This window comes from Rhincodon typus, chromosome 46 (genome assembly GCF_021869965.1).
Source record: "Rhincodon typus isolate 14 chromosome 46, sRhiTyp1.1, whole genome shotgun sequence".
NCBI classification, from domain to species: Eukaryota; Metazoa; Chordata; class Chondrichthyes; order Orectolobiformes; family Rhincodontidae; genus Rhincodon; species Rhincodon typus.
In genome coordinates, this window is record NC_063377.1 from 5874760 (window position 1) to 5891168 (window position 16409).

The 16409-nt window shown below is 44.8% G+C and overlaps 1 protein-coding gene and 3 non-coding genes across 7 annotated transcripts in view; 3 read left to right on the plus strand and 1 right to left on the minus strand.

The window, feature by feature from the left end:
• Window positions 1-12404: 12404 nt before the first annotated feature.
• The window catches only part of LOC109923055 (toll-like receptor 13), a 35380-nt gene continuing 31375 nt past the window's right edge, over window positions 12405-16409 (plus strand). The window contains exons 1-3 of one of the 4 annotated variants that reach the window (XR_007266130.1): window positions 12405-12546; window positions 13634-13908; window positions 14586-14690. The gene's annotated coding sequence lies outside the window, so the exon portion shown is untranslated. Of the gene's footprint in view, window positions 12547-12730; window positions 12759-13359; window positions 13407-13633; window positions 13909-14585; window positions 14691-16409 lie in introns of those variants that run through there. The other 3 variants (XM_048620331.1, XM_048620330.1, XM_048620332.1) reach the window with 3 other exon arrangements.
• trnai-aau lies at window positions 12934-13007 on the plus strand. Its single transcript has one exon. It is a non-coding gene; the product is annotated as a tRNA-Ile (tRNA).
• On the plus strand, window positions 14995-15068 carry trnai-aau. Its single transcript has one exon. It is a non-coding gene; the product is annotated as a tRNA-Ile (tRNA).
• trnar-ucu lies at window positions 15768-15859 on the minus strand. Its single transcript is given in 2 exon segments — window positions 15768-15803; window positions 15823-15859. It is a non-coding gene; the product is annotated as a tRNA-Arg (tRNA).

Below are 16409 nucleotides of genomic sequence, written 5' to 3' on the forward strand. Positions count from 1 at the left end.
TGGTCACCTCTCAGCCTCCTACACTCCAGTGAAAAACATCTTAGTCTATCCAGCCTCTCCTTATAACTCAAACCCTCTATTCCCGGCAACAACCTGGTGAATCTCTTCTGAAACCTATCCAGCTTAATAATATCCTTCCAATAACAGAGCAATCAGAACTGGGCCCAGTACGCCAGAAGATGCCTCACTAACATCCTGTCCAATCTCAACCTTACTTCCCAACTCCTATACTCAAAGGTCTGAGCAATGAAGGCAAGCATGCTAAAAGCCCTCTTAACCACCCTGTCTATATATGATGCAAACTTCAAAGAATTATGCACATGAACCCCTAGGCCTCTCTGTTCTACAACACCACCAAAAGCCCTCCTGATAAATGATTTTAAATCATATTAAATGTATAAGTCTTGTCTTTTGTTTTACCGAAATGCAACACCTTGCATTTAACCAAATTAAACTCCATTTGCCACTTTTCGGCCCATTGACCCAATTGTTCAAAATCTCTTTGTAAACTTCAATAACCTTCTTCAGTGTCCACTATACCACCAATCCTGGTGTTATCCACAAACTTACTAACCATGCTTTCTATATTCTCATCTAAATCATTTATATAAATGACAAATAAAAGTGAACCCAACACCAATACCTGTGGAACACCACTGGTCACAGGCCTCCAGTGCGACAAACAAATTGCTTTTGAGAATGTGGTGGTAAGTCAATTTGTGTAGATAGACCCACAGTGTCTTTAGAGAAGGAATTCCAGGATTTTGACCCAGTGACACTGAAGGAGCGGCCGATATATTTCTAAGTCAGAATGGTGAGTGTTTCAGAGGAGAACAAGCAGGTGGGTGGTGTTCGCATGTATCTGCTGACTTGTAATTCCAGATGAAAGTGGACATGGGCTTGGAAGGTGTCCAATGAGCACTGGTTAATTTCTGCAGTATGTTGTAGATGATACACTTTTTCACTACTGAGCATCAGTGATGGAGAGAATAAACGTTTTCTTTCTCAAGCAACATTGTTGCTGCCACTAGAGCCTTACCTTCATTTTTGGTCACCCCTCAATAGACAGTATCCGATGCCTTTGAGTGTCAAGCGGAAATGATAAGCCACAGTGATTGATCAATTAGGGATTTCAGTTATGTGGATAGATCATTGAGCCTGGAACCTGGAAAAGAGATGATAGAGAGTATTTAAAGACCAAAAGAACTGTGGATGCTGTATATCAGGAACAAAAACAGAAGTTACTGGAAATGCTCAGCAGGTCTGGCAGCATCTGTGAAGAACAAAAGCAGAGTTAACATTTCTCTTCCAGTGACCCCTCCTCAGAACAGGGAATAGAGAGTATTTGACCCAGGTCTTCATCATCATGGAGGTCTAGGCAAAATTGACAGGGAGAAATGGCACCCAATGGTTGAGAATCAGAGAGCAATGATTAAAGATGCTTGGTAATAGTACCATCTATCACGAAAGTAACATTTTAAGAAGCATTTAGAAAGATGCATGAACAGGCAGGAAATAGAGGGATGTAGACTATGTGCAAACAGATGGAATTAGTTTATAATGGCATCATGATCAGTGCAGACATGGTGGGCTGAAGGGTCTGTTCCTGTGTTCTATGTTAACATTTTTTCACTTGGCTACTGGTTAGGACCTTGAGTGAGGTTTGGATCGTTTTCCACAGAGGTGCAGCATGCAGAATGAGGATGGAGCAGTGGGTCCTAGCTGACTTGTTCTTGCAATGAGCCACTTCCTGAAAAGTATTTAAAATGATGAATTTTCAAGATAGCACAGATAGGAATAAACAGTTGACACTCATGACAGGATAGATTCACGGATGTTTACAACACCAAAGGAGGCCATTTGGTCTATCATGCCTCATCAAAAACCTCTGACTGCATTAGCCCCATTTTCCAGCTCTAACAATGCAAGTGAGCATCTAAATGCTGCTTAAAAAGTACAAGGATTTCTGACTCAACCACCCTTTCAGGCAGTAGGCTCCAAACTCCCACCATCCTCTCAGTGAAAAAAACTTTTCCTCAATTCTCCTCTTAGCCATCTACACCTTCCCCTAAATCTCTACCTTCTGGTAGAGGGACAAAATGTCTACCTATCTGTGTCCCTGTTCCCCTCACAATCTTGTACTCCTCGATCAGCACCCCTCTGAAGCCAGGGAGTTAGAGAGTCTCACATCAGTGCTAGAGAAACTATTAGAAAATGTTCTGAAGGTGAAAATTAATCTGCACTTGGAGAGACAAGGGTTGCCTTTCCAAGGGCCAGCAGTAGTCAACATGGCTTGTCAGAGAGAAATTGTGCCTAACAAAATTGACTGCATTTTTCATGGAGGTGACCGGATCTGTAGATGAGGGTAGACAATTGATGTAGTTTGTATCAATTTCGGCAAAATCTTTGAGAAAGTCTCACATTGGAGACTGATAAAGAAGATAAAGAACATGGGATTCAGTGTAACTTGGTAAGTAGGATCCAGAATTGGATTAGTGACCAGAGACAGAGGGTGGTGGTTGAAGGCTATTTGTGTGACTGGAGGCCAGTGTCCAGTGGTGCAGCACAGGGATCAGTGCTCAATGCCTTATTGTTTGTGATATATATAACTGATGTAGAAAAATTGCAGGGATTGATAAGTAAGTTTGTAGATGATGCACAGATTGGCCATTTACTGGTGATGAAGCATGTCTGAGGATACAGGAACACATGGGCGGAGATGAAACTGAAGCTGATAAGTGTGAAATGATGCACTTTGGAAGAAGTAAGAGATGAAGGAGTACTGAATGAATACACTCAAGACACTAATAAGCCCAGAGGAACAGAAGGTGTCTTGGCTACTTGTCCACAGATCCATGAAGGTAACAGGATAGGGTCATAGGACAGTTAAGAAGGCATACAGGATTCTTACCTTTATTAGTCATTGTGTAGATTATAACAGCAGGAAGGTTATGTTGGAGCTGTACAAGATTTTGATTAGGCCACAGTTGGAGAACCCTGTGCAATTCTGGTCACCACACTATAAGAAGGATGTGATTGTACTGGAGGGAGTGCAGTGGAGATTCACCAGGATATCGTCTGGATCAAACATTTTAGTTATGAAGAGAGACTGGATAGGCTAGCGTTGTTTTCTTTAGAGCACAGAAAGTGATAAGGGACAAGATAGAGGTGTATAAGATTATGAAGAGCGTGGATAGGGTGAATAGAAAGCAGTTATATCCCTTTGTCAAAGAGTCAATAACAAGGAGGGATAATTTTAAGGTGAAACACATGACGATTAGAGGGGAGCTGAGGAAACTTCTTTTTTCATCCAGGGATGGTGGGAATCTGGAATGTACTGCCTGGGAGGGTAGCAGAGACAGGAAAGCTCACAACCTTCAAAAAGAACATGGATCAGCATTTGACATCTGCTATTAGCAAAGTGCTAGAAAGCGGGATTAGTGTCGATAGATCAGCGCAGACTTGATGGGCCGAAGGGCCACTTCAGTGCTATATGACTCTATGACTTTCAGAGGTAATGGCTGGGACCAATTCCTTCATGGTGAAGAGATAAAGACGTTTATATGTGGGCTTGAGTTCACAGAACGTGCGTTCAAACTTTGCAGATGGCACATAAACTGGCAACGGTATAAACAGGGAAGAAATGATACCCTCTTGTTTGATTGTATGTATCTCCATGACTATGACTATGTCATGATTAAAGTTCTAGCATTACGTTAGCAAGGAGACAATAAATATCCCACAGTTGGGGGTCAATCACCATTAAGAGAACTTCTGATTGACGATGTAGTGATTGGAACAAGGACAGCAAATCAGAGTCCCCTGATTGGGCCTGTTAACCTGGTCTATCAGGGAATCCTGGCTGACAGATATAAACAGGGGTTCCATTCACTTTAGAAGCCAGCTCTGAGCTAGCTGGGTCACTGTCATGTACTATGCACGTGTAAATAAAGAATGACTTGGTGACAGGATACTGGTCTTCATGGAGATATTGCAGTGGTGATGAGAGAAAAGCATGCCCCTGAAGAGATTCGCACGCAACAGTTGTTTTTGAGTTGGGGTAAGCGTTTCTGGTCACGCGGCAATGTGGGAAGCTTGGCTTGTTCGATCCTGCTGTCGAAGACTGGGCCCAGTATGTGGAAAGAATGTATTATTTCTTCCAGGCAAATGACATTGGGGCGGATGAGAAGCAATGGGTAATTTTCCTGACAGCTTGTGGACCCGGAACTTTCTCAGTTATTAGAAGCCTAGGCTAGAAACTAGATACTAAACCTCTCAAGAGTTGACAGATTTGGTCGAGGAATATTACGACCCCAAGCCTCCTGTAATTCTGAGATGTTATCGGTTATACTTGGCAGTTTGAGAATTAGGCAAATCTGTATTGGGATTTTAGACAGGGTTAAGATGATTGGTAGAGACATGTGATTTTGGTTTAACCCTAAGTGAGATATTGAGAGACCATTTGGTATGTGGGATTAATGATGTGACTGTGCAAAAGTGCCTACTAGCTGAGGCCCAACTGGATTTCAAACAGGCACTGCAACTGGCTTTGTCATTAGAAAATACAGTAAGTGGAGGATATGAGTTACAGGGTATTCCGATGGAAATGGACACCCTCGCCAGCTTGGGGAACACTACTTGAGTGAAGACAATTGCATAGCCTCACTCAGGACATATCCTGGACAGAGGGTCTCTAGGTCAGCCCACAGCAAAATCCCAAAACAAAGCCAAGCCTTGGCCAAGCGATCAAAATTTTCTCGAGGATCCAAGCCAATAGCCCATTGTAGTTGCTGCTGGTATGCAGACTCAAGGCAGCAATTGAGGCCTACTAGGCCTGAATTGAATAAGAGAACTCATACGCTGGTATCCAGGAGACTGCACAACCTGGAAAGTCCACCTCCATCTGGTTTGGAACAGTTAAATTGCTTAGCAACATCCAAGTCAGAACCAATCAAAATAACCGTCTGTTTAAATGGTCACCTAGTTCTAATGGAGGTTGATACTGGCACAGCTGTATCAGTGATTGCAGAACCATTCACACTGGACTCCAACCCTTAAGATTGCTTAAGACCTCAGCCAGGCTGAGAACCTACACCAGGAATTCCTACAGATTAAGGGCACAACTTAGGTTCCGGTTTCTTATGAGAAGTAGCTGGTTCAGTTACCACTGATTGTAGTAGAAGGCTCAGGCCCCAAGCCTGATGGGGGCGAAACTGGTTGAGAAAGATTCAACTTGATTGGCTCAACATTTTTCAGTTGGAAGATGGCTGCCTGAGTGAAGTCCTAATTAAACGCTGAGAGGTTTTTCAGGGAAGCCCTAGGGACAATCAAAGGCCACCGTGCATGTTGACCAGGAAGTAGTTCCACGATTCTGCAAGGCCCAGCCAGTGCCATTTGCCTTATGGGTAAAAGTAGAGGCAGAACTCAGGAGGCTGGGAAGCAAAGGAATTGTCAAACCAGTCCAGTTTGGAGAATGGGCAGCACCACTCGTACCGATTGTGAGGTCCCAACGGGTTGGTTCGCCTTTGTGGGGATTTCAAACAAACAGTGAGCAGCTCTTCACAGCTGGATAAATACCCAATCCCTCGCATTGCGGACTTATACGCAAAATTGGCAGGGGGGCTGTCTGTCACGAAGCTAGATTTGAGCCATGTGTACCTGCGATTGTGATTAGATGGGGATTCCCAGAAGTACACTACAATTAACAGCCATAAGGGTTTATACCAATATACGAGACTGCCTTTTAGGGTATCATCAGCCTGGGCCCTTTTCCAGCAGACAATGGAGAACATTTTACAAGGTCTACCCCAGGTCGCCAATTATCTGGATGAAGTACTAATAACTGGGAAGACTAATAAATTTGTAACAGTAACAGACCACAAACTCCTGCTCAGGCTACTTTGAATAGGATAGGGCCGTGCCACCAATAGTTTCAGGTCAAATTCAAAGGCGAGTTCTTATTCTGAGTGCGTACAATTACAAGTTGGAACACCATTCAGGAAGCCAAGTGGCAAATGTGGATGGCTTGAGCTGCCTCTCACTGGCAGATACCCCATTAGTGGTGCTACCACGAGAAGGGTGCATTCTGGTTTTAAACATTTTGGACACCCTTCCAGTCACCACTGATAATATCAGACTGCAGACATAAAAAGATCCTGTACTGGCAAAACATAGATCTTCATAGAGGACGGCATATTATTATGGGGAGCAAGAGTGATTGTCACGAGCAAAGATTACCACCAGATGTTGTCTGAACTCCACCAGCATCATCAAAATGAACGCGTTTTCAAAAAGAAGATGTTGGCAAGAAGTTAAGTCTCGTGGCCAGGATTGGATGCAGACATAGCCATGTTGATGGAGCAGTGCCCAGAGTGCCAACAAGGACAAAAATTACAGCCAGCAGCTCCCTCCCATTCGTGGGAATGGCCGGGTAAACCCTGGACTCGGTTTCATCTCGATTATGCCGGTCTTTCCATGGGCTCAATGTTTTTATTCATTGTGGATGCTCACTCAGAGTGGTTGGATGTGCACAAAGTTAATTCATCAAACACAGGGACGACGATTGAAAAGCTGTAATACATGGGCCCTCAGAAGCATTGGTAACAAACAATGGGCCATGATTTAACAGCAGAGAATCTGAGTATTTCTTGAAGTTGAATCGCATGCGTTGTCCGATAGTCTGGCAGAAAGAGCAATCCAAACTTTGAAGGCAGGCTGAAAGAAACAGCCTACAGCGGTACAGTTCCTGTTTGATTATCAGACACCCCTCATGCAACCACTGGGATAGCTCCTGCAGTTAGCTAATGCGGAGAAGACTCCTCACCAGGTTAAATCTCATCTTCCCAGACCTGGGTGGGAGAAGGTGAAACAGCATCAGGATAGCCAATGCCAGACACCGAATTCCGTAAGCAAGAGAAGCATTTACTTCAGGGGGTGAAGTTTGATGTTGAAACCATGCGAACAGCCCTGCATGGATAAGAGGCATGGTCGACGAGAGGTTGAGTCCCATGATGCACAAAGTTCGGGTAGGAGGGGCAGTCCTGAACAAGCGCATGAACCACATGAAACCTGCAATCTCACAAACGGGGCAGGAGCAAAACATATCCGGCCCCTCAGAACATCCAGCAAAGCTGTCAAAACCTGTGGGTCCTCTCCCCTTCACCTGGCGCTGAAGAAATCTCTGAGGACGAGATAGACATGGCAGATGTTGCGGCCTTGACAGTGTTACTACCTGAAGATGATGAATTTCAGCCAAGATGTTCAAGGCACAAGAGGCAGGTTACGGTTTGGTACATGCTGCCAGTATCCGAGGCAGAGTCAGAAGAACCGGACCCAGTGTGAACACACCCCTGGAGAAACTACAGGGAAATAAATGGACCTACACCCTGGACTTAGAGGGAGATGGATGAAGTGATTCTAACGAGGTCAGCCAGGTCAATCTCATAGAACATGAGTTTCCTGATTGGGGCTGTTATCCTGGTCTAATCAGGGAGCCCTGGCTGACAGATGTAAACAGGAGTGTCAGGGGGTTCTGCTCACTGTAGGAGCAGGCTCTCAGCTATTTGGGTCAGTGTCATGTACAATGCAAGTGTAAATAAAGGGTGACTTGGTGATGGGGTGTAAGCCTTCATGCAGTTATTTCAGACTCCTTTTTAATCATTAGTCCCTATTTGCAGATTAAAACACATCCCACGCTTTGTAAATTACTATCTTTCAACCTCCTCTTTGCGTTCTGCAGCCTCTTATGACCCACCAGCAGAGGGTGCCATCGTATCACATTAATCCCTAGAAAGAGGAAATAGGGAGCCTTTCTTTGTTCGTCCCCACCAACCCAGAGAAAAAGAAATCCGGCATTATAAGAGCCAATTGCTCCTGAAATGTAATTAGGTGACAGTCTGTTTGTGTATGTGTGTTTGTGAATATGATTTTATCTGTGTATAATGGTGTGGCAGGAAGACAATGTGTGGCTTGTGTGTGTTAATATGTGCGTTAATGTGGATATGTGAAGTGATAGTTTGTGATTGTGCCGGTGTGAGTCTCAAGTGTACATGTTGGTAATCAAGCTTTTCAGGTATGTTAGATTCCAATCTGTAACTCACTCCTGGGTATCTGTTATTTTATGTATAAACACACCAAACCGCTCGATTAGATTCCAGTCTGTAACTCACTCCCAGGTGTCTGTTATTCTATATATAAACTCCCCAAACCCCTCAATTAGATTCCAGTCTTAACTCATTCCCAGGTATCTGTTAGTCTATGAATAAACCACCCCAAATTCCTCAATTAGATTCCAGTCCATAAGTCACTCCCAGGTTTCTGTCATTACAGGGAATCTCGCTGCTGTCAACTGTTGGAAAAATCTGTTGGAAAAATCTTCGCCAAGGTCCTCCTCAACCGTCTCCACCCTGTGACTGAGGAACTTCTCATGGAATTGCATTGTGCCTTTTGGACGAGTACAACGGACATGATTTTCACTGCACGGCAGCTGCAGGAAGAATGCAGAGAAAAGAACCCTACCCCAGTACGTAGCTTTCTTCGACCTTCTAGAGGCCTTTGACACCATCAATCAGGAAGCAGTATGGAGTGTCCTTCTCTGTTTTGGCTGCACCATGAAGTTTGTCACTATCCTTCGCCTGTTCCACGATGACATGGAAGTCGTGGTAATGACAAATGGCTCCACCATTCCCCATTTGGACTGTTCCCACCCTCCTGTATGGTTCTGAGATGTGGACTGTGCATCAAACACCTCAAGGCACTGGAGCAGTACCAGCAATGCTGCCTGCGCAAGATTCTGCAAATCCACAGTGGAAGACAGACACACCAACACCAGTGTCCTCGACCAGGCCAACATTCCCCAGCATCGAGGCACTGACCCCCCTCCTTGATCAGCTACAATGGGCCGGGCATATTGTCCGTGTGACTCTCCAAGCAGGCGCTCTTCTCCCATCTTCAAAGCGTCGGGCGATCCCCAGGTGGACAGAGGAAGTGCTTCAGTGATACCCTGAAGGTCTCGCAGGCAAAGTGTAGCATTCCCACAGACACCTGGCCCAAGACTGTCCAAAGCAGAGGAAGAACATCCAGGAAGGCGTCGAGCCTTGCCGTCCGGAAAAAGCGGAAGCCGGGTGAAAGCAGTTTAAGGAGCGCACTGCCACACGAAAGCCCGACCCACCCCTTCCCATTACCACCTTTTTCCCCAAGTTTGGCAGAGCCTGAGGCACAGCCATCTATGGATTCACCCTGAGAGTGGAAGAGAGTCATCCTCATCTGCAAAAGACTGCCGATGATGATGATGATTCAAGATAGAGATATTTAATATCTAGATATTATCTGATATATAAGCCAGCCCGAGCGCTTTGAATAGATTCCAGTCTGTAACTCACCCCCAGAGTGTCTGATATCCTGTATATAAATCCCTCGATTAGATTCCAGTCTGATTTACTCCCAGTTATTTATAGTTCTACTTTTACCGGTTGAGTAGCAGGAAACAGTCAGGGTAGCGGATCGCACAAAGAGGAAATCTTGTATTAAATACTGCAACCTCACACACACACACAGACAGAAGCAGAGACTAAAACCACACTCACATGCTCTGGCTCTCTCACTCTGACTGGTACAGTCATAAATGAGTAAGATCAATGGTGACCTGGTATTTATTGCAGGGGATTTGGAGGACAATGTTTGGGGAAGCCTTGCTGTGTTGACACAGACATTTGGTGATAAAATTTTCACTGCATTGTGATATTGCTGGAACTTTACAAATACTCTGAGAGAGGAGAGGGAAACATGCAAGGTGAGATTTGGGACTAATGTCTCTACGAGGAAGAGATAAAGTCTCAGACTTGAACAATGAGAAGACATGACAGAACACAGTTACCAATTGTTCAGAGTGGAGGGAGCAATGGATTGCGATCCACAGTGGTCCCATATTAGGACTACTGCCTTTTCTGTCATACATAAATTAACTGGACTTGTATTCACAGGATATGTAATAACAGGGAAGAGAATAGTAGCAGACATGAGGAGGATAGAGAAAATAGACAGACACATGACAGGACGTATGCATGTTAGAAAGAAGACAGATAAAAATAAACTAATGTTCAGGAATGGTATGTGTGTGTGTTTGTTTCAGGGTGACTCTAAAAAAGTGTGAGTGTTTCTGTCTATGAATCTGTGCATTTAAGGCAAGTCTTAAAGAGTGTGTATGTGTGTGTGTTTGAGGGTGCAAGTGTGTCAGCGTATCTGCCTGTGAGTTTTGAGTGTGTGTGTGTGTGTGTGAATGTGTTTTTGAGGGTAAGTCGGAGAGTGTATGTGTTTTTGAGGGTGACGGTGGGTACATGTGAGAGTGTGTCTCGGGTGAGAGTGTGTGGAACTGGGGACATATTAACCTCTGGATCAGACTATTCTCCTATGTAAAAATGGAAAGAACTGCGGATGCTGTAAATCAGAAACAAAATAGAAATTGCTGGAAGAGTTCAGCAAGTCTGGCAGCACCTGTGGAGAGCAAAGCAGAATTAACATTTCAGGCCTGGTATGATTCTAGAACTGAAAGGGATTAGAAAAAGGTTTTTATTTCCTTTTGACAGAGGCAGAAACCCAATGCAAAATACAAAGGGATTGATCATGATGGAGAAAAAGAGATTTAAAATGGATATACATTAAGGTGTAAAATTGAGAGAATGGATATAGACTCATAGAGATCCACAGCACAGATAAAAGCTCCTCAGCCTTTCTGCGCCAATCAAAAAGAAGCAGCTAACTATTCTAAACCTGTTTTTCAGCGCAAAGCCATTGCCTTGGCATCGCAGGTGTATATCTAAGTGTACATAGCCCCTCAGATCCTTCCAGTAAGATGACAGTGAAGTAAGACACGCTAGCTGGAGCTCCTCCGCTCCGCCTGTTATTTTTCTTCTTTTAATCCGTCTTTCCTCCCTTCTCGCAGCCTCAGATTCCTGGCCCCAGCTTCTGACACCAGGCCTCCGAAGCATGGATGGCTGACGGCAGCCTGAAGCCGGTAAGCTAGCGACCAAAGTGAAGCGGAGGCAGCGTGCCAGTGCGGAGCATGGTGACAGCAGCCTGGTCCAAAGTGGGGGCAATTGTCCAGGGCAGTGTGTGGCAGCAGCCAGCCCCCTGGCACTGGTCTGTTGCAGACAGTCCTTGGAGAGAGGTTGTGATGTTTGCCCTTTCAGCTTCTTATTTTTCTGACTTTCTGACCTATGATTATACTGTGTATAGCTGTTGTGTAACAGGAATGTACCTAGGTACTCTGTACCTAAGATGGCATCATGTGTTGGTGATATTGTTGCACTGTAATTAATCTGTAACTGAAGCATCTGTACCTAGGTACCTTTGTACCTAAGACGGCACTGTAAGTTGCAATTTATCAAGTGAGTACATGTGACTATAAAGCTAATTCGATTCAATTCAAGGTGGCAGCGGAGTAGAACTCCTCAGCTGAAGCTCGTCCACTCAGTCCATTTTTTTTTCTCTCTCTCTTTTCTCTTCCCTTTTGTGTTTTTTTTTCCTTCTTTCTTCTCTGCAATGTCCTGAACTGTCGGCCTCAGCTTGGACTTGGACTCTCGGACGCAGCGCAGACCCGGCGTGGTGATCTCTTAGCTCAGCATCACGGCCTCTTGGCTTGGTGTCGCGGTCTGTCGGCGGCCTGGCGTGGCGGTCTCTTGGCCCAGCATAGAGGTCTCTCGGCGGCCCTTCCCGGTGTTCTTTCATCCCGACACAGACTTCCAGCCACGAGATGATTCCAGAGCGATCTCCCAGCCTTGAGAGCCCTGTTGAAGCCCAGCATTTTCTGGAAGCAAGGCTAGGAGCCAGGACTGAGTTGGGAAGGACTGTTACTCTGAACTTTTTATCTCTTTATTTTTCGAATATTTTCGTGAATAATTTGCACTTAAGAATCTGTACCTACATAGCTTTGTATCTAAGATAGCACTGTAAGTGGCAACCTGTAAATTTTTCACTGTATATGTGACAATAAAACTAATTCTATTCTAAGAATTCAGTTTCCTCTGTTCCAAGGAAAACAACCCAAATCTTCCAATGTCTCCTCAGAACAGAAACTCTCCAGCCCAAGTGACATTCTGGTAAATCTGTATACAGTTGCATATAGCTTGTAATTTAAGGTGGGGGGGGTGGTATAGATAGAGTTAATGGCAGTTGTCTTTTGCCTAGGATGGGGGATTTCAAGACAATGAGCACATTTTTAATGTGACAGGAGAGCAGTTCAAAAAAGACATGAGAGACAAACTTTTCACAAAGAAGGTGGTACGCGTGTGGTGGACTTCCTGAGGAAGTGATGGATGTGGGTACAATTACAACATCTAAAGGCATTTGGATAAGTACAGGAATCGGAACGGTATGGCGGGATATGGGCCAGGAGCAGTCAAGTGGGACTAGTTTAGTTTGGGATTATGTTTGGCATGGACTGGTCGCTCTGAAGGGTCTGTTTCCGTGCTGTATGACAGTATGACTCGATGAGCAAACTTCTGAGATATGATAGATTGGGACAAATCCCTCTGGGGGCAGAGTTTTAAGGTAAGGAGCAGGAGGGTGAGAGGGGATTTGATTAAAAAAAAACTCCCAGAGGCTGGTGGTTGTCTGGAACTGACTGAAGGGATGATAGAGGTGGAAGCTCGCAAGATATTTAAGATTTGAGTGCACGAGAGTGTGCTGAATTGCAGTTCTTTCAGTCAGAGAACGTGCCTCAGCCAGAAATGATGTTTGGGGGACGGGGCTTAATAAACAAGGTGTGTTGGATTGTCAAAGAGGGAGGAAAGTAACAGTGTGGGGTTGCTGTGTGCGTATATTTTTCAGAAAAAGTGATTGAGTTATTAGGATCTGGAGACTTTGGGGATTCTACTCCAAGAATTTTACCAAATTCCACAAATAACAGGAATCTGATGAGGCGCCTGTTTAGGTCTTGGCCGGTTAGCTCAGTTGGTTAGAGCGTGGTGCTAATAACGCCAAGGTCGCGGGTTCGATCCCCGTACGGGCCAGCTCAGCTTTTTACCGAAAATTTCACATACTACATTTATCTCTGCCTTTGATACTTTATAAAACTGAGTTGCAAGACTCCAAGCCGACCTGCCCAGAGAACGTGGATCTCAACAAGTACACTTGGCTTCATACATATGTGGGGGTGGGCGGGAGAAGTGGTTACTGTTTCAGAATCTGACTAATAATTCCCCATCGCTGCAACAACTCTTTTTGGGTTTTCCCATTGTAATCTTGAACAGCATCAGATTACCTCCAGGAGCTGCAAATCCTCTTGAAAGTTTACAACAATCGCTGATTCACCTGCAAATTCTGTTTTGCTTTTAAATGCAATTCTTTGCTCTCCAATTGAAGGTAATCCAATTTCATTGCCAGCAACAATGCATTGAAGAGGCTGCAAGGTGAGCATCGCTACCGCAAACTCAACAAAACAAATTCCTTTTTTTATTGATTACAAGGTGTAGAGCTGGATGAACGCAGGAACCCTTCTAAGGGTCCAGACCCTTAGCTTTCCTGCTCCTCTGATGCTGCTTGGCCTGCTGTATTCATCCAGCTTTACACCTTGTTATCTCAGATTCTCCAGCATCGGCAGTTCCTACAATCTCCTTTTTTTATTTCTGTTTTTCAGGAAACTGCTGCTGTGAAGGCTAGTCTACAGAGGGTGCCCATTTCAACAGACTGAACGGAAGCAATTTCACCAGAAACGTTGACAGCTCCTTTCCTACAGATGCTACCTGGCTTGCTGTGTTCTTCCAGCCTCCTGTTTGTCAGCTTTTATTTCTGATGGCCAGCGGTGTTGTGTCCTGCTTTCTCCAAAACCGGGGTTTGCCCGTCAGGCATGATGTTCTAAGCTTAAGAAAACAGTACAGGCAGCTTTCTAGCTTGAGGATTTTATCAACAGAGGTAAGGAGTACTGTGATCTGTCCTTCTGTACATGAACTGTAATGAGCCCCTCTGTATATAAACACACTGTGATCATTCCCTCATGTATAAACACACAGTAATCAGCCCCTCCGTATATAAACACCGCGTGATCAGCCCCTCATGTATGTACAAAACACTGTGATCAGCCCCTCTGTATATACATACACTGTGATCAGTCCTGTGTATACACACAGTGTGAGCATTCCCTCATGCATATGCACACAGTAATCAGTCCCTTGTGTATATACACAAACTGTGATCAGCCCCTCTGTGTATACACTGTGATCAGCCCCTCTATATATACACACAGTGTGATCAGTCTCGCTGTGTATATACACACAATGTGATCAGTCCCCCTGTATATGTACACACAGTGTGATCAGTTTGCCAGTGCACATATATTGCTCTGTATCTACACACTGTAATCTGTTCTCTTCCTCTCTCAGTCCCACAATGAAATCAGTGTGTGCCGCTACGCCTTTCCCCTTCCACATACACATAATAATTACAGAGATAACAAGGTGTAGAGCTGGATGAACACAGCAGGCCAAGCAGCATCAGAGGAGCAGGAAAGCTGTCTGCGATAACAAGTTCTCCAGCATCTGCAGTTCCTACTATCCATAATAATTACAATCGCAATTCTGATTGTCCTGCAGAGATGAGAGGCCCATTAATGGGCGTGCGAGAGGAATGTTGGAGCTGAAAGCTTCTGGTTGGAAGTTTCTAACGAATTTCGAGCAAAGATTATGAGCGGAGGGGAGAGTGCTGTCCACCAGTTGTCTCCGAGAAAGTGAATTAGTCACCAGAAAGGTAGAGAACGGATGTCAGTATTTCTATGAGCTCTACAGAAAGAGAAGTAGCAGTGTGTTGTGCGCTTCTGTGTGGTTGCATTTTGCAGAGGGAGAGATTGAGGGATCAAGTTTGGAATCTGGAGGCTGTAGTGCGCAAACCCAACAATGTTTGATCAAAGTTTTCAGGCGCAATAGTAAATGGTAGGGAATTCAATGTGGGCATCAGAGAGACAGAGAATGATAGGGAATCTGATGTAAAGTTAACATATCCAGGGGCCGGTTAGCTCAGTTGGTTAGAGCGTGGTGCTAATAACGCCAAGGTCGCGGGTTCGATCCCCGTACGGGCCAGCCAAGTTTTTTATCAGTTCGAATAGCACTAGTCTGTCTTTATCAGTCAACCACTGCGCGAATGGACGGGATGGGCTAAATAGCCACTTTTCGTGATACATACGCACAGCAAGATCACAGTGAACGGAGAATGTTTCCCTCTGTTTTTGATTTCAGTCGATATTCACTGGGCCAGATCAGGGCGCTGAGAGAACTGTTTTGGTTTAATAATGATGCTGTGTATGTGTGTGTTTGTCGGGATGAAATTCCAAGGTTATTTCCCAAACAGAAACGTCTCTGAACCTGGAAGTGCTGTTGGCTTTTCGTTGCAAATTAATGCAGAGCAAGCCGTTTCTCAAAACGTATCTTTTTTTTTAAAAAAAGCACTCAACAAAACAAAATGAATCAAAGCAATCATGCCCAGGTTCTAGAGAGTGCAGCCACCTTGATGTCTGGAGCTGTGGTCCGTCTCGCAAGTTAATTCTGAACGTTAAAGCAAGAAGGCGCGCTGACAAAATCCTGGTGCTGGTTTGTTCACCTGTCTTTGGGAGAAGCCCTCCGAGCTTCTCCTCACGTCAGTCAGGGGATACTGGCAAGGGGGAAACTGGAGAGAGTATTAATCGCAGTTTTGCTTCCGGTCCAGGGGGCCTTGACACACATGTTAAATCTCTCGGCCGCAGGAAAAATAGCCCCGCACCCCCAGGAATGCAGCTTAAAACCCGACTCTGGTGGGACTCGAACCCACAACCTTTGAATGCCTTCAACAGCCTCAGACTAGAAGTCCAACGCGCTATCCATTGCGCCACAGAGCCTCTGTTGAAGCAACATTTCGCATTCTTCTCATGAGGATGCATGTGAAGAAATTGATAACTTGTATGTTGATACTGATAGTGTGCCGTTTATAAACAGGGTGAAAAGCCCAAGTGAAGTGAAACTATCCGCCCTCGGATTGTTTCTGGGCTGCAAGGGAAAGATGTGACTTTGAGAGATAGTAGGAACTGCAGATGCTGGAGAATCTGAGATAACAAGGTGTGGAGCTGGATGAACACAGCAGGCCAACACAGAATAATGAGGTGCAGTAACAATTCTGAGAATGAGATAGTAGGAACTGCAGATGCTGGAGAATCTGAGATAACAAGGTGCGGAGCTGGATGAACACAGCAGGCCAACACAGAATAATGAGGTGCAGTAACAATTCTGAGAATGAGATAGTAGGAACTGCAGATGCTGGAGAATCTGAGATAACAAGGTGCGGAGCTGGATGAACACAGCAGGCCAACACAGAATAATGAGGTGCAGTAACAATTCTGAGAATGAGATAGTAGGAACTGCAGATGCTGGAGAATCTGAGATAACAAGGTG